The sequence below is a fragment of the Rhincodon typus genome, chromosome 11 (genome assembly GCF_021869965.1).
Source record: "Rhincodon typus isolate 14 chromosome 11, sRhiTyp1.1, whole genome shotgun sequence".
In the NCBI taxonomy this organism is placed as follows: Eukaryota; Metazoa; Chordata; class Chondrichthyes; order Orectolobiformes; family Rhincodontidae; genus Rhincodon; species Rhincodon typus.
In genome coordinates, this window is record NC_063342.1 from 28,252,478 (window position 1) to 28,278,114 (window position 25,637).

Sequence of the window (25,637 nt, forward strand, 5' to 3'; positions counted from 1 at the left end):
TCACACACACGCACATACACACTCCCTGTCTCTCTCTCTCTCTCACACACACACACACACACACACACACACACACATCCTCTCCCACACACAAATACACACATGCTCTCTCAAACACAAAGACTCTGAATCAAACACATACATCCTCTTGCACAAATAAACAAAAACAAACACACACACGCTCTCTCTCTGTCTCTCTCACACACACACACAGTCTTACAGATACACAAATACACATCCTTTTGCATTCACACAAACACACATTCACTCTCTCGCAGACATACTCTCTGACACACACACCCTCTCGCCAACACCGACACACACCCCAACACTCTGAGAGCTGGCTCTGAGGGAGCTGGACTAGTGCCAAGGCGTCTTCACATGTAAATAAAGGGTGACTTGGTGATGGGATACCTGCGTCTGCAGAGTTATTTCGGTGATGATGAGAGAAAAAAAAATGCCTGAAGAAACTTGCTCGCGACAGTTGACTTTGAGTTGGGCTAAGCATTTCTAGTATCATGAGGTTATTTGGGAAGCTCGACTCGCTTGATTCTGCCATCAAAAACTGGGATCAGTAGGAGGAAAGAATGTGCTATTTTTTTCAGGCAAATAACATCAGACAGATGAAAAGAAATGACTAATTCTCCTGACAGCTTGTGAACCCACAGCTTTATCGATTATTAGCTGCTTAACTTACCCTGAGGTGCTAGATACTAAAATCTTTCAAGAGTTCATGGCTTTAGCGAAGGAATATTACAATCCTAAGCCTTCTCTCATTCTGATATTAGCAATTTTATAATCAGGGGAATCTGTGTCTGCATTTTTGACAAGGTTAAGACTGCAGGGAGAGGCATGTGACTTTGGTTTAACCCTTAATGAGATACCGAGAGACCATTTGGTACGTGGAATTAATGATGTTACCATGCAAAAGTGCTTATTAGCTGAAGCTCAACTGGTCTTCAAACAGGCACTACAACTGGTTTTATCATTGGAAAATGCAGCAGTTGGAGCATAAGAGTTACAGGATAAGCTGATGGAAGTGGACACCCTCGCCAGGCCGACTGAGCTTCAGGGACACTCCTTGAATGAAGGCAATTGCATAGCCTCAGTCAGGACATATCCTGTAGGGCAGCCCACAGCAAAGCCCCAAAACAAAGCCAAGCCTTGGCCAAACAGTTAATATTTTCTTCAGGATCCAGGCTGGCAAGCCATTGTAGACAGCCAAAGAATCCCACTAGACGTAAATGAAGTAAGATTACTCATAGGCCAGTATCCAGGAGAATACACACCCTGGAAAACCCACCTACTTGGACAGTTAAATTGCTTCACAGCATCCAAATCAGAACCAATCAAGATAAATGGTTAAATGGTCACCTGGTTCTAATGGAGGTTGACACTGCCACAGCTGTATCAGTGACTGCTGATCCAGTCTTTAACAAAATTCGCTGTAGACTCCAACTCTTAAGTTTACATTAGACATTGGCTAGAGTGAGAACATATACCAGGGAACCTTTACAAATTAAGGGTATGACTTTGGTTCTGGCCTCGTAGGAGAAGCAGCTGGTTCAATTACCTCTAGTTATTGTAAAAGGCTGGGGCCCGAGCCTGATCAGCTGACATTGGTTGAGAGAGACACACCTTGATTGGCTCAACATTTTTCAATTAGAAAATGGCTCCCTGAATGAGGTCCTAATTAAATACCCAGAAGATTTTCAGGAAGGTCTAGGGACTATCAAAGGAGACAAGGTCACCTTACATGTTGACCAGGAAGCAATTCCACGATTCTGCAGGGCCTGCCCAGTGCCATTTGCTGTATGTGCAAAAGTAGAGGCAAGAATCAGGAAGCTGGAAAATGAAGGAGTCATCAAACCAGTACAGTTTGCAGAATGGGCAATACCAGTCATACCAATTGTGAAGCCCGCTGGGTTGGTTTGCCTTTGTGGAATTTTAAACAAATGGTAAACTGCTTATTGCAGCTGGATAAATACCCAATCCCTTGCATAGAGGACTTATATGCAAAGCTGGTGGGGGAATTGTCCTTCACAAAGCTAGACATGAGCCATGCATACTTGCAATTGTGGTTAGATGAGGATTCCCAGAAGTATAATAATTAATACCTATAAGGATTTGTACCAGTATATGAGACTGCCATTTGGGGTATCATCAGCTTGTGCCATTTTTCAGCAGAACTTAGAACTTAGAACATAGAATAGTACAGCACAGTACAGGCCCTTCGGCCCACAATGTTGTGGCAACCTATTATCCTACTAAGATCAGTGGAGAACATATTATCCTACTACGAAGATGGAGAACATTTTACAAAGTCTACCCAAGGTCGCCATTTATCTGGATGAATTGCTCCCAACAGGAATACCAATAAAGAGCGCTTAGAGAACTCAGACATTGGGCTTAAACATATTTCCTAGGCAGACAAACACCTTAGAAGGGAAATATGTGTGCTGCTGGCACCCCAAATGACCTACTTGGCCTACAGAGTCAACACGACTGCATTACACATGGTGGAAGAAAAAGTGAGGGCAATCAAAGGTGACTGGTTCCCATGTCTGTACTGGAGCCTAGGTCTTTCCTTGGGTTGGTGAATTATTATAGAAGGTTCATAGGTAACCTGGTCTCCATCCTGGTACCCTTATATCAGCTACTGAGAAAGGGTCAGATTTGGGAATGGTCTTATAGCCAAGACATAACCTTTAGGAAAGCGAAGAAGCAGCTATTGTCATCTAAACACACTATGATCCAAAGCTCAGTCTAGTGCTGACACGTGATGTCTCCCTGTATGGTATCTGGGTAGTATTGGCTCACAGGTGGCCCAATGGAGAGGCATCTCCAATTGGATATGCATCCCAGACTATGACTGATGCAGAAGGCAAATACGGAAAGATAGAGAAGGAAGGTTTGGTGGTCATTTTTGGAGTGAGTAAGTTCCACCAATGCCTTTACAGATATAAAATTGTAATAGTGATAGACCAGAAACCCCTGCTAGGACTACTGAAAGAGGACATGACCATGCTGCCCTTAGCTTCAGGTCAAATTAAGCAGTGGGCTTTCATTCTAAGTGTGTACAATTACAAGTTGGAACACTGTCTGGGCAGCCAAGTAGCTAATGCGTAGGCCTTAAGCTGTCTCCTGCTGGCAGATATACCACTGGTGGTGCCACCGTTAGAACAGTCTGTTCTGGTTTTAAACTTTCTGGACTGCCTTCAAGTCAGTGCTAACAATATCAGACTGTGGATGCAATAAGATTTGGTCCTGTCATAAGAACATAAGAAATTGGGGCAGAAGTAGGCCATCTGGTCCCTCAAACCTGCTCTGCTATTTAACGAGATCATGGCTGATTTTTTTAAGGACTCAGCTCCATTTCCCCATCCACTCACCAGGACCCTTAATTCCTTTATTGTTCAAAAATCTGGAAGGGTACATATGGCCAATGCACGTAAATCATGCCCTGCTCTGCAGGTTGTTCAGAGGAGGTGGTGAGCTGAGCACACAAAGCACCTGCTCTGTTTCCATTGGGTTTCCCAATGGCTTGTTTGTTGGGCACACTTGGTCAGATCACAACTAGAATATTAATAAGGCACATTGAGCTGTCAACATGGATATTAACAGGCCTTAAATCAATATCAGTTTGCTACTGCCCGGTGAGAATCTCCCCACGCTACTTGTGAAAAGTACGAACGACAGTGCGAGTTGATCTCAATGTAAAGATGGGCCTCACCAGATTTATCCTCTGATTCTGCCACCCATCTTGAGGAACAACACCTCATTTTCCACTTCTGCTATTAAATTCTACAATGTCAAAGCATGTCCTCAGGACATCTATCCACCATACAGCCATACAGTATGGAAACAGAAGCTTCAGGCCAACTCATCCATGCTAACTAGACATCCCAATTTGATCTAGTCCCATTAACTAGCATTTGGCCCATATCCCCCTAAACCTTTCGTATTCATGTACCCATTCTGATGCCTTTTAAATTCTGTAATTGTTCCATACTCCATTACTTCCTCTGGCAGTTCATGCCATTTATTCCATATCGGATTTGATGGAAATTGGAAGGAAGATTTTCAATTTGAGAAGAATCACATCTCTGAGGATCTACTTGGTGTGATCTAAATTAGATGCCTGGAACCAACCTAAAGTAAAGTTCCTTAACCCTTTGGAGCTTATCGTAGGTTTACTCAGGGCAGTTATGGAAGGTTTGGCACTTTCGACAATTTGCCTCTGGAACTGGTTCATATTCACTCAGGATAATATTTTTGGCACTTTCTGTAATCTAGTCTTCAGTAAAAGGATTTAAAATTTTAATTTTAATAATGTTTTCAATTTAATTGCACAAAAGCTTTGAGAATTCTTCTTTTTAAAATTGTAATTAATGCGTAATTACTGAAGAAGTAGAACCTAATCTTGGAACAACCCTTAGATTGTAATTAACTATTATGAATACTTTTTTTTGTATTTGAAATTGTGAAAGTTTATAGATCACCATATTTTAAGAATATTTCTTCAGTAAAGCAGTTCCAATTAATTTTGTTGAAATTGGGGTACTGTGAATGTTTTAAAAATACTCCAACAAATTAAACCAGCAACATTAAATAGTTTCTAATTAAAAATGCTGTGATCACAGAAGTTGGTTTCAATACACAACCAGAATATAATACAAGCCTTAAAAAACATTTAAGCTTAGATGTAAAGATTAACTAACCTTAGAAGACACCTTCTCTTATGTCCTGAGCAAGATAGATTGATCACAATCCATAAATGACAAAATGCTGACAGTAGAAGTAGTTGTATAATGTTACACTTATAATTAACTTTATAACAGAAGTTAACCTTATAGCAATTAGTTAAAACCAATTGGCATTTTAATTTTACATTATGTAATTGGGACAGTGAGAAAATAAAAGGAGTAACTGGATGTGATAAAAGACAGCACCAAAACACAATGGGTAATAGAATTCGAGCTGTCCTTACAGATAAGCAAGCCTGAGAAAGACCTGAAGGAGTTATATCCATTAAATATTTGGAATGCGAATGAATAGGATGCATAGAAAAATTCCAAGGCCTAGAGATTACAATGTCTAGCTAATACCATAAGATCATGGGAACGTATGGAAATGCCCATCACTGATTAGGTGTCCCACAGGATTGGGTGTTTGGATGAGGGATAAGGACAGTGACTACATTGTATTTGATTACTGCAACACAAAATGTATAAAAGTGCTGTATTTCTTTGTAAAGCAGAACGCGTGTCATTGATCTATCTTCTGAAGCCAGATTCGGGGGAAGATCCTTGGGCCCTCCCCCTGCATTAACAGGTTTCTGCTTGAAATAACATCTTCCACTTGCCTGAATCCTGCCTGCCACCTGACTCTTTGCCCCGGGTCAAGGAAAACAGATTGACGCTGCGAGCAGGGTGCCCTGCCTGAAGTGGGTACACCTTGGCCCACGGTCTGGGTGAATATGTGCATTTACCACCCTCTCTAGCTAGCATGGCACTTGGTGGGGGGCTTCCATAAGCCAGGGCATAAAACAAACTTTTAGAATGGAGCGAATACAAGACGCAGGATCAGGCAGAATGAACGTGCGCGCCAAGCACGACAGCGTGTGAAATAATGCAAAAACATGTGAAATAATGTGAGAACACGAAACAAGGAAGACGGGGTTTAGAATCCCGATGCGCAAAATAGGAGAACGGGGTGGGGTTTGCAATGTCGGCGCTATCATGCACAAAAATTAGAGTAAAAAAAAGGCGAAATAAGAATAAAAAAGAAGTGAAATAAGAGGGAAAAGAAACGATCAAAACTAGAGGGAAAAAAGGAAGTAAAAAGAAACAAAATAAGAGGAAAAAAGAAGTGAAATAAGCGAGGAAAAAATGTGAAACACAAAAAAAGACCAATAATCTGTGGCACGAGAGAACTGCGAACTAGGAAAACAAGGGTCTGGGAAATAATAAAGCATTAAAATAGAAGCAGAGACAGTTGGGAGAGAGTCTGGAGAAATGGCAGGTAAGGACTGTGGAAAAATGGGCTGGGGTCCATACCGGTCCATTCTGCAGAGTGTGTTTAAGAAAGAGCGCAGAAACATGCTGAAATAGCTCAAGTGTTCGTAAGTAACAGAGAGAGAAAGAGCGAGACAGTTCTCTGCGCTAGTTCACTGAATCGTGTAGAGGTGTTAACTCGTTGTGGTCTGTTTGAATGCACCTTTGTTGATTGCTAAATGTTGTCTCATACGATTTGTGTGTTTTTGTTCCCTGGAGTTTGAGAACTGGGGATGCTTTGAAGTTAGTTTGCATTTTGGGAATGTATGGTGATTTAAATGTGTGGTGTGCCTGTGTAAGTATGAGACATGTATGGTTAATGTGATGTCCATTTAAGAAACTCTCATTGGTTGTGCAAAGCAGAAGTCTATAAAGAATGTTGATTTAAAAGGTTAGTTTGTAAAGCTCAGTAAAAATTTACCTTTTAGAATTGGCTCTCTATTGTGTTTGGACTTTGGGTAAACTTTAATTTCAGAAATTACCATGTTTGTAATTTCATTTACTGACCAGAAATGAACTTCCAAAAATGGTTTTAACACATTGAGTGAATCTTTAACTCCGGATGATAAGATTTGCTAATTTTAAAGGTACTGTGATATGAAAATAAGCAAATGATAGGAAATTTGGAATCTTGGGAATGCAATTCTCTTTGAACAAAATTCTGATATGTTCTGAAATCTGAGAAAGCTGATAGATGAATTAGTAAAGGCAAACTTAACAGAGAAGGTGGTTCAATACTAATTAACCCATTCTGCTTGACATGGGATAGATGGTTACTTAGTTTGAAATTTTAAGTCCATGTATGATGATATCTTACAACTACTGGGTAAAGTAATCTGTGGACAGAGAACTGGAGGATACAAAACAAACACAAATTAATAAAATACTCAATTTGGCAATGAAAGCAGAAAATAACCAAGGGAATATTCAGAAAATAGCAGCAGTTGTTACAAGGTAATGGTGGGGGGATTCGACCAGCTACCCACAGCCAACAGATTGAAATAAAATTGCAGATTGTGTGATTAATGCTTGTATATATGTGTGTAAAAATACTGAAGGTAGATAATTAGGGATGGATTTGCTGGAACAATTTGGAGCTGCAATTAACACATGAGAAGCGAAAAGTGGTTGGGATTGCCGGTTTAAATTTAGAAGTTCAAGGATTGCATGCTTCCTTAAGAGCATCTGTGCTGCCACAATTGAGTGGGAATGGGACCCTGAGAATCCCTACCATAAATTAGCGATGATGCGCCCCAAGTTATGGGCAACCACCAAAACCAAGTTCGGGAGATGAGATATAAAACCGATTGAAATATCTCGAAATGTACAGCCACCTTCAGACCTGAAGCTGTTGAGTCAGTTAAAAAGCTTACGAAAGATTTGAAGAAACAAGGTGAGAGACATGACTGCATCCCCCTCTTTGGAGCAGGGAGAAGAAAGAAAGGGTCGAGTTCAGGAAGAGCCATTAGATGGGGCCAGATCCGAAATGCATGTTTGCAGAAGGGGCACGGAAGTATTATGGTGGTGAGGCCCAGACAGGGTAGGTCGTGGTTAATTTGAAAGGGGGGCTTTTAGCAGGAAAGAGAATAGAAGGATGTTACTCTGCACAGGTAGCTGAACGAAAAGCACTTGAAGTTAGGAAGAGGACAAAGGATTAACATCGACACGACAGTGGGTATGCCTTTGGTGTAGTCCATGACTACATGATGGCATGGGCAAACTGAGGTTATATTACTTCAAATGTTAGTGTAATCCAGCACAAGAACATAGTCTTATGTGGCTGCAGCTACTGAACCAAAAGAAGCAGCAGTGATTAAAATAAAAGTACACAGGAAAATTCAAACACCAGAGTAAAGAGGGAATAGTTATAGAGATAGTGCGGCAAAAGCAACGTTAAAACCGGAAGTGATAACGATAGCAGCTGCGAGACAGCATGAAGCCAGAGACGATGCATGGAACATTTTAAACTTACAAGCAGCAGCTAGTTCAGAAGAAAAAGAAGAGTGGGCTAAACATACTTCATGGACAGGCACAAAACCAGCAGCTTGTCAAGGACTGGAAGTCCGAGGGATACCCAGGGCAAACAGAAATGCCAGGCCCAGGATCAAAGGTCCTGGTAAAAATAATCCCAAGCAAGGGAGCCTCTTTTCCTCCACCCCCCGGTAACAGAAGCACACTTATTAATGAAAATGGAATTAGTAAATGGAGACATCCTATATAGCTAACAGTATATAATGCTTAATAGAGTAATTGTCCAGCTTGCTAGTCTGGTATTCATTCTCTCTCTCTCTCTGTCCCCTTGAAGTTTTCAGAGGACCCTCATCTGTGCACACCAAGAATTAGCAGCAACAGGATCCTCAACCCCAGGTTAACAACTGGAACAGATTAACGTCGCACGTAAATATATATGATGCAGTTGTGTGGTAAAGACTGTAATTACGAACATTGCTGACATTAACGTGAGTATGAAAATGCTAATCCTCTGTGGGTTCCTCTTACTTTTGATCCCATCAGAGGCTGATAGGTGAGTGGAGAAGAGGAATTTGAATGTTAATATGTTTTTGTACTTATCACATGTGTATGCTAGAGACCATAAGGTTTCCAATTGCTGGGTCTGACTCAGGTACCCATACACTCTAAGGGAGGGATACCAATGCGACCCATCCCCTTTAATACTATGCCAGGGAAGATCCCAAGGCCTACAGATTACAATGTCTAGCCAATACGAAAAGAACATGGGAACATGGGGCTGTCCATGGAAATGCCCATCACTGATTAGGTGTCCCACAGGATTGGGTGTTTGGATGAGGGGAAGGACAGTGACTATGTTGTACTTGATTACTGCAACACAAAATGTATAAAATGCTGTATTCCTTTGTAAAGCAGAACATTTGTCATTGATCTATCTTCCGAAGCCAGAATTGGGGAAGATCCTTTGGCTCTTTCCCTGCATAAACAGGTTTCTGCATGAATTAACATCTTCCACTTGCCTGAATCCTGCCTGCCTCCTGAGTCTTAGTCGCGAGTCAGGAAAAACACTCCTACATCTGCAGTTTATTATGATATTCATGCTGATACTACCATCATATCCCCTTACCCTCTCTCCTCCCCGGGAAGGGGACCACTCCTGCCACTGCTGATACTCTGGGATGGGGACTGATGCCACTGAAGAAGGGGAAAAAAAGAATAAAAAAAGAAAAAGAAGGAAAACAAAAAAGAAGAAAGAAGAAAGAGCAAAAGTAAAGGAAGAGAGAGGAATGAAGAAATGCAGATGGAAGTAGACGAGCCCCGGGCTTGGGACCCAGGCACAAACCATATTGTGCTCCCACCAACTCACTTCTTGTCTGAAGACCATTTTCTTCTTTTCGGGTGGCTTTGGATTCTTTGTCCCAATGATTTATTCACATTTAAAGACAGGAATCTGTACCCCCAAACACCAGGTTGTATCTGATAGCACTCTCCGTGCAGTTTGCCACTACTTTGTAAGTGATGAGACTAGAAATTCTGCCACCAATCGTTCTTGTAATGCTAGTCTATGGTGCTTACAAGTATTAAGTGATGAGGGGTTAACCATAATAAGCTTTTGGCGGAGAAAGCCTCAATTTGAGTAATACAAAGTGGTTTATTACAGAAAATAAGGCAACAGGTTACTTTAGCTTCAGGTTAACTACGGCTAACTGGTAAGCTCTCTTGTACTATCCAAAAGAAATTGTTATTTCCAAAAGGACACAGCTATGTTTATGCAACATGATTGTAAACTGTTGAGTTAGTGACTAGCCAGAGACCATGATTTATGTATCAGTAGGGAGAGCTAGCCCAAAGGTTCAGAATTAACCCTTTCAGTTCAACTGCTGTATATGACAATTCATATTTCCTCTAATATACCAAGTCTTCAATTTCATTGTTACTGATGTATAATTAACTTACTCGATCTAGGTGAAGGCTCTACCGTAATGTATCCTGCGCCACTGGGTAATATGAGTTGCTTGAGGTTGGTACAACTGTAAATGTAAATATATGATAAATGAAGTCATTATCTTAATGTAACAAATCAATGCAGACAGGAGATAGCCCAAGATTATGTTTTGCTCTGCTATTTCTCAAATCAATACTAAAAGTTTTAATTTTACAGTCAACACTGACTCCTCCAAATTCTACAAATGAGTTGTCAAGATAAACGGTCTAATGTCAGCGTTCTTGTCCCAAACCAACATTTCTAGTCTAAACAGCAGTCATCACCCAGAACCAGCTTCATTGGATGTGTTATTTCATTCACACACCTGACCCCAAATTCCTGAAACAACAGCTTTTCTCTGAACGTCACAGCAAGAGACTCCCAGGAGAGCAGAGGAAATGCTTCAGTGATATTATTGAAGCATGATGTGAAGAGATTCTCACTGACCCTAGTTACCTACCACTGAAAATGGAGAACAAGTTTTCAGGGAAGAAACGAGTGATTGGACAGACTTCGATAGCAGAATGTGAAGCCAAAGTCAAGACAGGACATGGAGCACATAACACCCACCAAGTAAGTCAACGATTTAATCCTTCAAATACCACAAGTCTTAAAGTTTGTAGAGCATACATCAGACTTATCAGCCATCTTAGAGTGTACTGAGTCAGGATGAAAGCATGTCATCCTCAGTTATGAGGAATGCCCAAGAGAGGTTAGGAGATATCTTCAATCTCAGTTTCTGATGTCACCTCTCTGATAAGAGGAGAGAAAATACATAACAAACGTGGTTCAATCAGAATCATTAGCATAAACAAATGAATAATTGACTGAGGCTATTTCACATCTCTCAATTTATCAGAGTCAGTACCTAATAGACAACTCATTTAGAGCTTTATGTAGTAAAATGTTCCAAGGCCTTTCATCAAACAATCACCAGATGAAACTTGGCACCACTCACTAAAAGACATTAGGAGAAATGAACAAAAGTTTAGTTAAATAGGTAGGCATTAGGCAGCATCATAAGAAGGAGGGAAAGGTAGCAAGGTGGATAGGAGGGAATTCTAGAGCTTCTGGTCTGACAGCTGAAGGCACAGGCCCAAGACACATGAGAGAGATGTAAAAGGCCAGATTTGAAAAAAACTGATCTTGGAGGATAATATGGCTGGAGGAAGTTACAGAGATGGGGAGAGGTGAGACAGCGGAAGGATTTGTACATAAGTATGTTAGCATGAATATTGTGGCAGATCAGTACAGAATTTTGTTCATTCATTCATGATTTTTGGGCATTGCTGACTCGGACAGCAATTATTTCTCATACCTACTTACCCTCAAGAGGGCGCTGGTGAGCTGTCTGCTTGCAGTACAGAAGTCCATTTGGTGTCGATACACACACAATGCTGTTACGAAGGGAGTTCCAGGATTTTGACCCAGTGACAATAAGGGAACTGCATTTTAGCTGTACATATGGAAGGTGGAGAGGAATGTGCAGCTGGTGGTGTTACTGTGCCTTTGTTCTACCACGGGGTAGAGGTTGTGGGTTTGGAAGGGGTGTCAAAGAGTGTTGGTGAATTACTGCAGTGCATCATGGTCAGTGGTGGAGAGAGAGAATATTGAAGGGGCTGCATCAGGTGCCAAGCAAGCATGCTGCTTTGTGCTAGGTGGAGACTTGTGAATGTTTCTAGCGTTAAATGGAGAGTGCAGAGCATTCCCTCACATGATGTGAACATAGGAGATATGGTTAGTTAGTCTGCCGATGACACCAAAATTTGAGGTTGGTGGACAGTGGAGAAGGTTACCTCAGAGGATCTTGATCAGATGGGCCAGTGGGCCGAGAAGTGGCAGATAGAGTTTGATTTAGATAAATGTGAGGTGCTGCATTTTGGAAAGGCAAATCAGGGTAGGACGTATACTCCTGGGGAGTGTTGCTGAACAGAGTGCAGGTTCATAGTTCCTTGAAAGTGGAGTAGCAGATGGAAAGGATAGTGGAGAAGGCATTTGGTATGCTTGCCTATATTGGTCACTCCATTGAGTATAGGAGTTGGGAGGTCATGTTGTGACTGTACAGGACATTGGTTAGGCCACTATTGGAATATGTGTGCAGTTCTGGTCTCTCTGCTATAGGAAAAGTGTTGTGAAACTTGAAAGGGTTCAGAAAAGATTTACAAGGATGTTGGCAGTGTTGGAGGGTTTGAGCTACAGGGAGAGGCTGAATAGGTTGGGGCTATTTTCCCTGGAATGTCGGAGGCTAAGCGGTAACCTTGTTAATAAAATCGTGATGAGCGTGGATCGGGTAAATAGACAAAGTCTTTTCCCAGGGGTGGGGGAGTCCAAAACTAGAGGGCATAGGTTTAAGGTGAGAGGGGAAAGATTTGAAAGGGACATAAGGGTAACTTTTTCATGCAGAGGGTGGTTTGTATATGGAATGAGCTGCCAGAGGAAGTGGTGGAGGCTGGTACAAATGCAACATTTAAAAGGCATCTGAATGGGTTGAAGAACACGAAGGGATTAGAGGGAAATGGATCAAATTCCTGGCAAATGGGACTGGATTTACTTAGGATATCTGGTCAGCATGGATAAGTTGGACTGAAGGTTCTGTTTCCGTGCTGTACGTCTCTATGAATCTATGACTCATGACTCATGCCTTCCTAGATGGGAATAGATTTTGGGGAGTCACGAGGTGAGTTACTCACTGAAGAATTGTAGGCACAGTATTAGTTTAGTTAATGCACTACAATTGCTGGTCTAAGACGTTGAAAGTGAGGAATTCAGTGATAGTAGTGCCATTGCATGTTAAAGGCAGATAATTCAATTCTCTCTTGTTGGGGATGGTCATTGCCTGGCGCATGTTTGGTACAAACATTACTTGCCAGTTATCAATCCAAGTTTGTGATATGATACAGTTTATTGTATACCTTCAATGTCCATCACCAATAGTGGCAGCAGCACTAATGACCTTATTGGTTAAATCCTGAAGGACGTAACTGCTACGCTGCTTCTGGTAATGTGGTGAGAGAATCAACAAAATGGAAGTACATACTTGACCTCATCTTCACCAATCCACCCGCTACAGATGCCCCTGTCCATGACAGTATTGGGAGGAGAGACCACCACACAGTCCTTGAGGAGATGAAATTCCATCTTCACATTGAGGATACTTTCCAAGGTTTTATGTGGCACTATCACCATGCTAAATGGATAGATGTTGATCAGGTCTAGCAATTCAGGATTGGCTACTTATGAGGAACTGTCAGCCGTAGATAGCAGCAGAATTATACTCAAACACAATCTGCAACTATATGTCTGTCATCTTTCTCCACTCTACCATTACCATCAGGCTACAGGATCAATCCTGGTTCAATGAAGATTGAAGAGGACATGCCAGGAGCAGCAAAAGCATCTGTAAAAAATGAGGTGCAATGAAGCAACAACAGAGGAATACTTGTGTGCCAACCAGCATAAGCAGAAAGTGACAGACAAAGATGAGTGATTCCACAACTAACAGATCTGGTCTAAGCTCAGCAATCTACCAATATCCTGTTCTGACTGCTGGTGGACAAATAAAAAACTCACTCGATAAACAAGCTCCAAAATCATCACCATCCTCAATGATGGTGTGGGGGGTGGGGTGCGGGGGTCCAGTACATCAGGGTAGCAGATAAGGCTGAAATGTTGAATGCATCGACCTTGGTCTCCTCTGGACATGCCTAACATCTCAGATACCAGTCTTCAGCCAATCTGAATCACTCCATGCTGAAGTCACTGGATATTGCAAAGGCTATGGGACTAGACAATATTCTGGCAATAGTACTAACATCTTGTGCTCCAGAACTTGCTGCACCCCTAGCAAAGCTGTTCCAGTACAGCTTCAATGCTTGTGTCCAGCTGATCATAGATCATAGAATCCCTGCAGTGTGGAAATAGGCCATTCGGCCCAACAAGTCCACACTGCCCTTCCGAAGATCATCCAACCCAGGCGCATCCCCTACCCTTTCCCTGTAACCCTGCATTTCCCATGTCTAATCCATCTAACTTACACATCCCTGGACACTACAGGCAATTTATCATGGCCAATCTACCTAACCTGCACATCTTTGGACTGTGGGAGGAAACTGGAGCACCCAGAGGAAACCTACGCAGACATGGGGAGAATGTGCAAACTCCACACAGACAGTTAGTTGAGAATGAAATCAAAACCAGGTCCCTGGAGCTGTGAGGCAGCAGTGCTAACCACTGAGCCACCGTGCCAGTGGAAAATTGTCCAGATATTCCCGTACACACAAAGCGGGACAACACAAAGCTGGAAAATTACTGCTGCATCAGTCTGCCCTTGCTCATCAGTAAAGTGATGGAAAGTGTTATCAACAGTGCAATCAAGCAGCACTTGCTTCATACTAACCTACTGACTGACACTCAGGAAGAAACCCTCTCTGCAGGTTGGAGTCATATATCAGCACCACCCTGTGCCTGATCACCAAGTAACCCTCCCACACCCAGAATCTCCTTGTCCTCTTTACTGGCTTTTCCCAGCCACCTCACCTCTTCCCCATCCCCATCTCCCCCCATGTGGAAACCCACAACATTGCACTTGAACTTCTCTCTTTGGCCCTGAGCTCTGACATTGCATGGTCCTATAGGCTGCCCTTGTGGTGGTAATGGTTAATACTACCTTCACATCCTGACCTCCTGTAGCCAAATGCCTTCCAATGCTGTACTGCACAGTCCCTAACACCGTGACAGTGTGCCCAGTCACCGTCCTCGTCAACACATGCCTCTACTTTCTCCACCTCACCTTAATTGTCCTACCTGCTTGATAATGAGACCCCACCCCTCGCTGTGACACACCCCTTGTCTCCCACCTCCCCCACTGCTCAATGGTCCCAGGGCTGATTGCTGTCCTGGCTTCTCACTGACCTTGATGGATAGCCCTTAGACATGACTGACCAGAGCCCCGACTGCTCTCTTTGCAGCTCCCCAAATAGTAATTCCTGAGCTTCTTGAGTAGTTGGTACTCAACCCCTGGACCACATATTCCCTCGCCAGGCAGACAGCTTATCACAGTCAAGCCCATGGAGAGTGTGCAGACTGTGCCCTGACCTGACAGTACCAAACCCCTGACCAACAGCCACCCTCCCTTGACTGGACTGAGCACTAGCCCCACCAACTTTCCGACTGGGCCATCTGGTTAAATTAAAATGCAGTGGATTGGCTGGCACGTATGATAAAGGTTTAAGTTTTATCCCTCTGCACACTCACCTCGGTGAATTTTGGGCATGACATAACATTGAACTCTTCTTCTTTTGTCTTCGCCTCCATGCCCATTTCTTTGGACAACAGTCATCTCCCCAACCCTCAGGTGCCTTTGCCCACCTCCAACACTCTCTCTCCACTTTTATCCCTCCCTCTGGCCTTTGACCTCACAGCAAGATGGCAGCAGAATAAAATGCTCCTGCCAATGTTCTTCTGCCCAGCCTGTTCTTTTTCTTTCTTTTTCTTATTTCTCTCTCTTTTTCTCTCCCCTTAGCCCTGGAGGCAAATCCTGGAGCAGCGACAGGCATGGGGAACAAGTCCTGGAGCAGTATGGGCAGTGAGTCCTCAAACAGCATGGGAAACAAGTCCCAGAGTAGAAGCAGTGTGTGGACAGTGAGTCCTGGAGCAGCACATGGGTAGCGAGTCCTAGAACAGCATGCAGGGAGCGAGTCCCAGAGCAGTGCATGGGCAGCAGGTCCCAGAGCAGCGCATGGGCAGCGGGTCCCAGAGCAGTGCGTGGGCAGCGGGTCCCAGAGCAGTGCGTGGGCAGCGGGTCCCAGAGCACTGCGTGGGCAGTGGGTCCCAGAGCAGTGCATGGACAGCGAGTCCTGCAGCAGCACGTGGGCAGTGAATCCTGGAACAGCGCGGGGGCAGTGAGTCCCAGGGCAGTGAATCCCGGAGCAGCGTGTGGGCAGTGAATCATGGAGGAGCGTGTGGGCAGCAAGTCCTGGAGCAGTGTGTGGGCAATGAATCCCGGAGCAGTAAGTGGGCAGTGAGTCCCGGGGCAGCGCGCGGGCAGTGAGTCCTGGAGCAGCGTGTGGGCAGTGAGTCCCAGGGCAGTGAATCTCGGAGGAGCATGTGGGCAGTGAGTCCCAGAGCAGCGTGTGGGCATGAGTCCCAGGGCAGTGAATCCCGGAGCAGTAAGTGGGCAGTGAGTCCCGGGGCAGCGTGTGGGCAGTGAGTCCCGGAGCAGCGTGTGGGCAGTGAGTCCCAGGGCAGTGAGTGCCAGAGCAGCGCGTGGGCAGCGAGTCCCGGAGCAGCGCGGGGCCAGTGAGTCCCGGACCAGCGTGTCCCGGAGCAGTGTGTGGGCAGTGAGTCCCGGAGCAGCGCGTGGGCAGTGAGTACCAGGGCAGCGTGTGGGCAGTGAGTCCCAGGGCAGCAAGTCCCGGAGCAGCGCGTGGGCAGCGAGTCCCGGAGCAGCGCACGGGCAGTGAGTCCCGGAGCAGCATGTGGGCAGTGAGTCCCAGGGCAGCGAGTCCCGGAGCAGCGTGTGGGCAGTGAGTCCCGGAGCAGCGTGTGGGCAGCAAGTCCCGGAGCAGCGCGGGGCCAGTGAGTCCTGGAGCAGCGAGTCCCGGAGCAGCGCGTGGGCAGCGAGTCCCGGCGCAGCGCGGGGCCAGCGAGCCCCGGAGCAGCACATGGGCAGCGAGCCCCAGAGCAGCACCCGGGCAATGAGTCCCAGCCAGAGACTGGTGCGAGGGAGGCAGTCCTGGAACTTGTCTTGGAGCAGCTAAGAGTGGGTATCGAGCGGACTGGGGCTTAGAGCAGAATGGGGACAGTTGTCAGACTGGGGACTGGCACAGGCGGTCAGACTATGTGCGAGGCCCTGCACTGAGCTGCTGCAGTATAATGTTTAATTGAAATTTTTTACCCGACTATAATGTCAACCCTTCAACGATGTCTTATTTCTAACTTTTTTTTTGTACTCTGTAAAATAATGCATCTACTGTTATTCCTCTTTTGTATCCAAGAATTGTGCTTAGGCACTTGTACGTAAGATGAAGCCATAAGAGGCAGACATTGTATAAACTTTTCACTGTACTCCTACAATGTGACAATAAAGGAAATTCTGCCTGCACTTGAACTGTTTATTGAGAATTGTCGATGTGAAATCAGGCACCTTAGTGCCTCTGGCCCCCTTAACCTATTTGAACCTATCTCTCCCTGAACTGACTGCACTTCAAGCTGTCAGATCCAACTCTGACTTTGTAATGAAGCCTGCTGTCACGGACGGCGCTGTTGTTTTCTGATGTATTGGCCTCTACTTTGTGGATTCTGAGTGCCAGCTCTCAGTCACCTCTCCCTATCTCCCTCTGGAATACAAACCTACCAAGGTACACCAGGCTATTGTGTCCACAACAGTCACTAAGCTCAGCTTATCTGGGCCCCCAAACTCATGGTCCCCCAAACCCGTACAGCTTATTTTTACTTTCTTCCCAGTTCTGAAGAAGAGTCACTGGACCTGAAACATTAACTTTGTTTTCTCTTCACAGATGCTGCCTGACCTGCTGTGTTTCTCCGGCAATTTTTTTTTGTTTCAGATTTCCAGTATCCACAGTTCTTAGTTTATTTTTCTTAAACAGCTTTATGGGTTCTCAGCAGCTTTTCTGTACCTTCACTTTTGAGATATCATGGCTATTGCCAAGTTACATATGCGTTTAGGAAGCATAGACAGTGACTTACAGTTCCAATTAACTTATCTCAGACTCCAGCATCGGCAGTTCTTACTATCCCCAATTAACTTAAGTTAGATCGCTCTTTCATAAAATCACAAATCTTTATGGACAAACCTATCTTAGCTCACTCATCTTGAATTCTCAGCTTAAGCATTGCTGCATCTAATTGATTTTTATATAATTCCAGGATTGTCACCTCCACTACATCATCCTAAATTCTGAGTGTTAATCACATATTGACAAAAGAATAACCCTTTGATATCAAATCTGCAGTAACTATTAACTGATTTAAAGTAATGAACCAAATAACCTTTTCCATGCCAGGTGTTATCTTATATAGAAGAAATCAAATAACTTGTAATTATATAGGACATTCTCTGAAGCACACACATTGTGAAAAATACAAAGTCAATTTATGCAAAGCTGAGTTCCATAAGAATTAATAAAATAAATGGCCAGATCATCTGTTTTAAATACTGATGAGGAATAATTGTCAGCCAGGATACCGGAGAACCTGCTCTTGTTTCAATGGTGCCCCTGGGATTTGATTGAATGTCCTTTCCAATTAATCAGGTCTCCATCACTGAACTCTCCTGTGACATGTACTGAGCTGCTCGCTGAAGTTTCTGAAGTGGTGTTTGAACTACAAAGTTTTGAATCTGAACTTTGGGTGACATGACTCCCAATAAACTCACCTTTCGGGCTGCAAGGTCTATATGGGGCAACAAAATTACTTTGAACCTTTTCTTCCCCTCTGCCATTGCTTTGCCAAAGTGACTCTATGTGGCAGAAACCCCACTTCTGAATGGAAAATGAATTTTCCATCTCACTTCCAAATACGAAACAGCAGCAAAGTGGGAAGAATTTGAAGAATTTCTCAGCCCGGTTCTGTCAAATATTTCCTTATAACTGATTTGAAGATCCGCCTCTTGGTCCTTCTTTCCATTGTTTCCAACACTTCAATGTCTCATTTGTTTTTCACCAACTGATGCAGTCCTCAAGATGAGCTGTGACCAGCGTACTGTAAAGTTTTATCCTGACCATCCACTGTTTTGGCTCTGTATTTCAACACTCTATTGGCTTTATTGACTGTTGCTCTACATTGGCAGAATTTATTGAGCATTAGATCTACCAAGATCCCTTTGCCTCTTTCAATCTCATTTCTAAATAAAACAACGCTTTAATTGAGAGTCTGAAACACAACCGTTTCATTCCTATCCGTATTACTTTACAAATGTCAACACTAAATCTAATTTGCATTATTCTGCCCATGTGTCTATGTTTATTTAGCTCATTACACAATTCTAGGTTTCATAATATTCACTGACCTTGTGAGATTGATTTAGCAACCTCCTGGCTGCTAAAATGCAGATAGATTGCTAAATTGGCCAAACAGCAAAGGATGGTGGGTACATTGGCCAAGTAAAACTCTGAAATCACAAAGCCCACACACCAGACAGAAAGGCAACAGGTCCAACTACATGAAGAAACTAATGGTAGCATGCCAGCTAAATGATTGACTCTTGTTTCAAACTATTAAGCATGTCTTCCTGATTGGCCAGAACTATGGAAATTTCCAGAAAACCATCTGAAAGTACAGGTTCACCTGTAGCCATCTCTCTTGGAGCCTCTCTTGGAATCTTCTGGGGTCTTCTGAGGGGACCAGCATGGCAGAGACCAGCTGATCATCCAGAGAGAGAGAGAGGGAGAGAAAGAGAGAGAGAGAGAGGCAGAAAGCTGCTTTGCAGAACAGAAACAGAGCCAGAGAGAGAGCAACTGCGTAAATCTACAATGACTCGGGAAGTAATGTAACCTTATGGGGCCAAATAGGATTAGAGATAGTATATTTAGTATTAAAGATCATTGTAACTTTGCTCCTAATAAAGTTGGGACTGTTTCTCATCGGTACGAGTTTGTATTCGTTTTGATTTGACCGCTTCGGCATTGTGGGACACCTGAGCAAATTAATTCATAACATTCTGGTCAGAGTTGTCTGTAACTTGTTTGAAGAGGAACCAGCCAACATTGGCATCATCTGCAAGTTTAATTAATTTGCAGAGCTTCAGAATCCACGTCATTGATACTAATTCAGAACAGTTGTGGTTGAAATGATCTCTTGACACCCACTCAGTATTTTCCCCACCTCCGCATTATACAGTGTCCAACCCCCTTCAATCAATCTTTTTATTCATGCTGAAATTGTAATTCCCACAGCTTTTAGCTCCACTTGTAATTTTTCACATGGAACTTTATTGAATGCTTTTTGGAAGTTTAAATATACAATGACATGGAACTTAGAAACATTTGATTCCAGTTGTCATATCCTCAAAGTAATCACAGAAATTGGTCTGACAATGTTTTCTTTACCAAAAGCAATGTTAACTGCTTAAAATTATATTTTGTTGAACAGTTTTGTCTTGATAATTAATTCCACTTTTTTAAATACAAAGCTGAAATGAAACTAATGGTTTTACTGTTGCGTGTGTCTTTCATGTCATCGTTTTTGAAAATGAGTACAATACCAGCTTGCTTCAAATCTTCTATCAGCTCTCTAATTTCCATTGCTGCCCTGAGAACAATTGTTAGAGGCTCCCAAACTCCTTCACTGAATTCCCTGTACATGCAGGAAATGTCTCAAGTCTTTTTAGTTTGGCTAGTTATCTCATTTATGTCAAAATTCTTGATTCTTTAAAATGAGACATCTTAGAAAAACAAGCGTGACTGTTAACATTTAAAGAGAATTAATCCACAACATTTCAAAGCAAATACAATCAATGCAATAGCTTATACCCACATGTTCTAGGCCCTTAATTTACTTCTCAATTGCCTTTAAAAATTGTCTTATGCATTACTTCTTAAAGTGATTTACTTCTGTAAGGAACAACCATAAGTATGCCACAGTCATCTGGAAACAACTTTTATTTCTTTACAGATCTAGCTACTCTCAGAGATAAAACTTTCTGTTGAATGTGAATCTCCCAATTCCTCGTTCCAGTTACATTTTCAATACTTGCAAGCTAAACCGTTTTGTTGTTTTCAACAACTGGAGAGTTACACACGTGATGACACAAAGATCGAGAAGTAGGTATTCTTTATTCCACTGGCATCATGTCTTTGTCACGATTAAAATAAATTAGAATAAAGCTAGAAAAGCTAGGTATTTATTTTGGAATTAGGCTTTTAGTTCAATTTTGATTGAGGAATTTTATGTCTGTCTGTCCCTCTTTCCATGTGGCCTCTGTCTGACAAAATACCCCTTCTTCCAGAGAGGGTCTGCAGGATTGTATAACTTCCCTTCTTGGTGCCTTCCTTTACAATCACCACCAGCTGCTGTAGGAGCCGTTACACTCTGGCTTCTTCAGACTTTATGGCCAGCAACTTCACATAGCATAAGTGACCATCTACTAAGCACTTGTGTGATCAAAAGGTTTGATTGTGCCATGATGGCTAGAATGTTTGCAATCACATTAGTGGCAGCATCCTCATCTTGCATCATTGACATGGCCAAATGGTAAGGATTAGAATGGTATACAGCATTTACTTGAAAGGACCTTCTCAGGCTCTTAACTGTAATGTACCTACCCAAGGGTCTGGGCTCAGTGGCAGAAACACTTTCATGGAGATTTAGATTAATCTGATCTCCAGCAGTCATATGATCAGCTGTAATTGTTGCTTCAGTTGCCTGGCAGATCATCCCTCCGCCTTTTGTCAAGTGCTAGAGTGGACCTCTCCCACCCTGGGTGCACTCCTGGATTTACACCACACAGTTTGTTCCAGGAATCCTCACCACTGGCCACGGTGACAGCGGAAGAAATACCGTCATTAGAAGGGTTCAAAATTAATAAGAGGAAATCTTGGTATTTAAAGTTGATAAGGACTGGATGAATCAAATAATTTTGAAGGAAGTGAGGTTAGAAATTGTGTGGGCACTGGCCATAATCTTTCACTCTTCTCTGGACTCAGGAAAGGTGCCAGAAGACTGAGGAGTACAAACATTACAACCTTGCTCAAGAGAAGCTATAAAGATAATCCCAGCATTTATAGACCAGTCAGTTTAACTTTGATGGCAGGGAACACCTATTAACAATTGTTCGGGATAGAATTAGTAATCATTTGGAAAAAGGAAGATTGATTATGAAGTGTCAACGTGGATGTCTAATGTGTATTTGTAACTTGCTGGGATTTTTTGAAGAGGTAACAGAAAGAATCTATGAGATTTAGGCTATTGATGTAGTATTCATAGATTTCCGGAAGGTGCTTGTTACAGTGCCATACCACAGACTTGTGAGGAAAGTTATAGGCCATGGTAGATAAAGAACAGTAGCTATGTGGACACATAATTGGCAAAATGATAGGAAAGAAAGAGTAATGTAGATGACACAAAACTTGGAAGTTGGTAAGTCCCCAGGACCTACATTCCACAGTGTTGAAGGAGGTGACTACAGAGATAGTCAATGCATTGGTAATAATCTTCCAAAATTCCATGATTCTTGCATATTGGAAGCTTGCAAATGTCACCCAACTATATAAGAAAAGAGTAAGAGAAGAATGAACAGGTAACTGTAGGCTTATCAGCTGTACATCATTAGTGGCAAAAATACTAGAATTTATCATAAAGGATATGATAAGTAGATGTTTGGATGAAAATGATCTGATTGGGGTAGACAGCATAGATCTGTGAGTGGAAAATTACGATGCCATTTAGAACCAAGATGAAGGAATTTTTTTTACTCAGATATTTGCATATCTTTGAAATTCTCTACCTCAGAGGACTGTAGAAGCTCAAGCTTTGAGTATGTTTGAAATACAGATAGATTTCTGATTACCAATGGCATACAGAGTAATAGGAATAGTGAGGGTAAAATGCAATGACGTGATCAATCAGCCAATGATTGTAATAAATGGTGGAGCAGGCTTGATGGTCCGAATGGCCTATTTCTGTTCCTATATTTATATGTTCAAGTGTTACTATCTCAAATGACAATTGACTGTTCCTAATATCCATCTTATGTGTCACAAAGAGCAGCTCACCTCTCCCAAATGTGTTATTTGACCTATGCTAAAGGGTACTCTGCCTCTCTGAAGAATGTTGTCAGCTTTAGACCTTCTCTTGATAAGTACAAAGTCCAAAAATCATGGTTTTGATATTCCACAAGTGAAAAGTAGACCTCACTGAAGGCAGCTGCACTTAAACAGTTGTGGGTGTGAACCATGGATGTGCAAAGTAGAACATACCTTTGTCTGTATTTTTATGACCAGACCTCAGGGGAGGGACAAACATTTGATGGAACGTACATATCCTAACAGCCTCATTATTTCCCATTTTTTGTGAGAATGTGGAATTGTGCTGCTGCTCATATCTTTACAGTCCTGGGCAGTACTCATCCTTGATCCACTACATGTCCGAGATAGTTAATTTAAGTCTTTGTGAGATTGCCCACTTGGTCACCTGACTTTTTTCTGGAAAAAGACTTCCAGTTACTTGAAGTGTGTTTACCAAGTATCATTGCACACTAAGAGGTTGTCTGGGCACACTATGCAATTACTTAAGCCTGCCGCCATATGGTTCATCAGCCTTCGAAAAGTGGCAAGGCCATTTTCTGACCTGAATGTTATGACTCCACACCGGAATAATCTGACAAGAGTTACAAACATGGAGATTTATTTTGTGTAGCCAAGGAAAGCTGCCAGTATCTCTTGGTAATGTTGGTGCTTTACCTGTCCTATCATTGAAATTCCCAGCCAGTGTTTCAGACATGCATAGGCTCTGGTCACTGCATTAATTTTTCGGTAGTCAATGCACAGTAGATCTGTACAGCTTGGGCATGAGCATAGTTGGGGAGCTCCAGTTACTGCTGGTAGGCTCCACGCGTTGGTGTTCCAACCAGTAGTTAATCTCCTGAACCCAGGACAGCTTTTCTGACCCAGGCCAATAAAGACATTGACTTATGTGAAGGACTCCTTCCACGTTCTTAGCATGCAGGTGAAGCCTGATCTCTGCACAAGCCTTTGAATTTCATGAGCAGCCTTGTGAGGTCTGCTTGCTATTCTGCACCTTGCTGGGTGACTAAAGAGTTTTCTCATTCCTGGGGTGGTGTTCCTTCACAATCCCATGTGAAGTGCTTAAGCCGAGCAAGATGTCATCTTTCAGACTCCACTCTGCCATGACCTCCAAAACATGTCAAGCTATTGTTGCTAGTTTTTTTTTGTTTTATTTGTGTGAAGCTTGCTTCTTGTCCTGTGTCCCCAGCACCACTGCATTACCTTAACTGTGAGCTTGTAAAGCTGTTTATAACGTCATGACAAATTAGGCAAGAACGTTGCCAGACAGTTACAAATCCAATAAATTCTTGTACTGTCTTTACATTCATGGGATGCTGCATCTCTACTGTTGCTTTCAGTTTGTCAGGATCCAGTTAAAGATCTTTCACTGCCATCAACTGTGTACTTCAGGCATCTCCAACTGCATCTTTGAGTTGTTCACTTTCAGGTTCATCTGGTGAGCTTTCTCTAGCAGTTTCTTGGAATCCTAATTGTGATCTGTGATGTCTTCTTCCATTCTGTCTCCACATCTGTTTATGATCCATTATTGGCAATCACTCACTAATGAGTACAATTATCCACCTAGGAAATTCCGGGTCACTGCTCATGGTCTTGTGGTTCCTAGTGTGGCCGATGAGCCTGATTCTAGAGCCACATCTCTGTCCACACATTTGGCAGCTGTTTCTGGTTGATGAAAGTCATCCTTGGCCTTAAGATCATTGTCATTCCTTTCTCCACTTCCTTTCCTGTACATCCTCTTGCCAATGGGTGTTCTCAAAGAATTCGATCCCTTCATACAAGAGTTTCCTCCATGGCAGTTTGTTCTGAATGAGGCCTCCCCCGCCTTGCATTGACATCCATGTTGCATTTCTTGAGGGAACCCTTCAGGGAGTCTTTTAAATGCTTCCTTTGCCCTCCACAAATTTGAGTGCCTTCCTTAAGCTGAGTGAAGTTGATTTGCTTCGGTAGTTGGAATGCAGGCATCCTAAGCATGTGAAAAACACGATGAGCTCCCACTTGAGGAAGATCACTGACTATCTTGCGCTGTCTGCATAAGGGTGGCAGTGAAAATGCCAAAGAATGTGTGCATCACTGCTGGGCCAGCATTTATTGTCTGGCCCTAATTGCCCTTGAGAAGGTGGTGATGAGCCGCTATCTTGAACTATGGCAGTCCATTTGTTGTAGGTAACCCACATTAGGGAATGAATTCCAGGATTGTGATCCACAGCAGTGAAGGAACAGTGATGTATTTTCAAGTCAGGATGGTGAGTGGCTTGGAAAGGGACTTGCAGATGGTAGTGATCCCAAGTATCTGCTGTCCTTGACCTTCTAGATGTTAGTGATCATGGATTTGGAATGTAGCAGCCTCCTGGCTGCTAAAATAAAGATAGATTGCTATAACAGCACGGGATGCTGGGTACATTGACCAAGTAAAACTTTGAAATCACAAAACCCACAGACCAGATACACTGCAAACACAGCAGCCAGGTGCTAATAACATTAGCATAATGTAAAAGGCAACGGTTATTCTGGACAGGCAGGCCCCCAACAAACTTATCCAATAAACAAAGGAGAGCTCAGACAGAAAAGCACTGGGTCCAGCTCTTGTTTCAAACTATTAAGTGTTTCTCCCTGATTGGCCAGAACTATAGAAAACCATCTAAAAAGTATAAAAACAAGGCTCACCTACAAATCGCTCTCTTAGAACCACTCTTCAAATCATCTGAGGTCTTCCGGGGAGACCAGCATGGCAAGAGGCAGTGACCAGCTGATCATCCAGAGAGACAGAGGGACAAGAGATAGTAGGAACTGCAGATGCTGGAGAATCTGAGACAACAAGGTGTAGAGCTGGATGAACACAGCAGGCCAAGCAGCATCAGAGGA

General features: G+C 43.0%; 1 protein-coding gene across 1 annotated transcript in view; it reads left to right on the forward strand.

Annotated features, from left to right (window-relative positions):
* The window catches only part of LOC109929418 (NXPE family member 3-like), a 456,754-nt gene that overhangs the window by 207,932 nt on the left and 223,185 nt on the right, over window positions 1-25,637 (forward strand).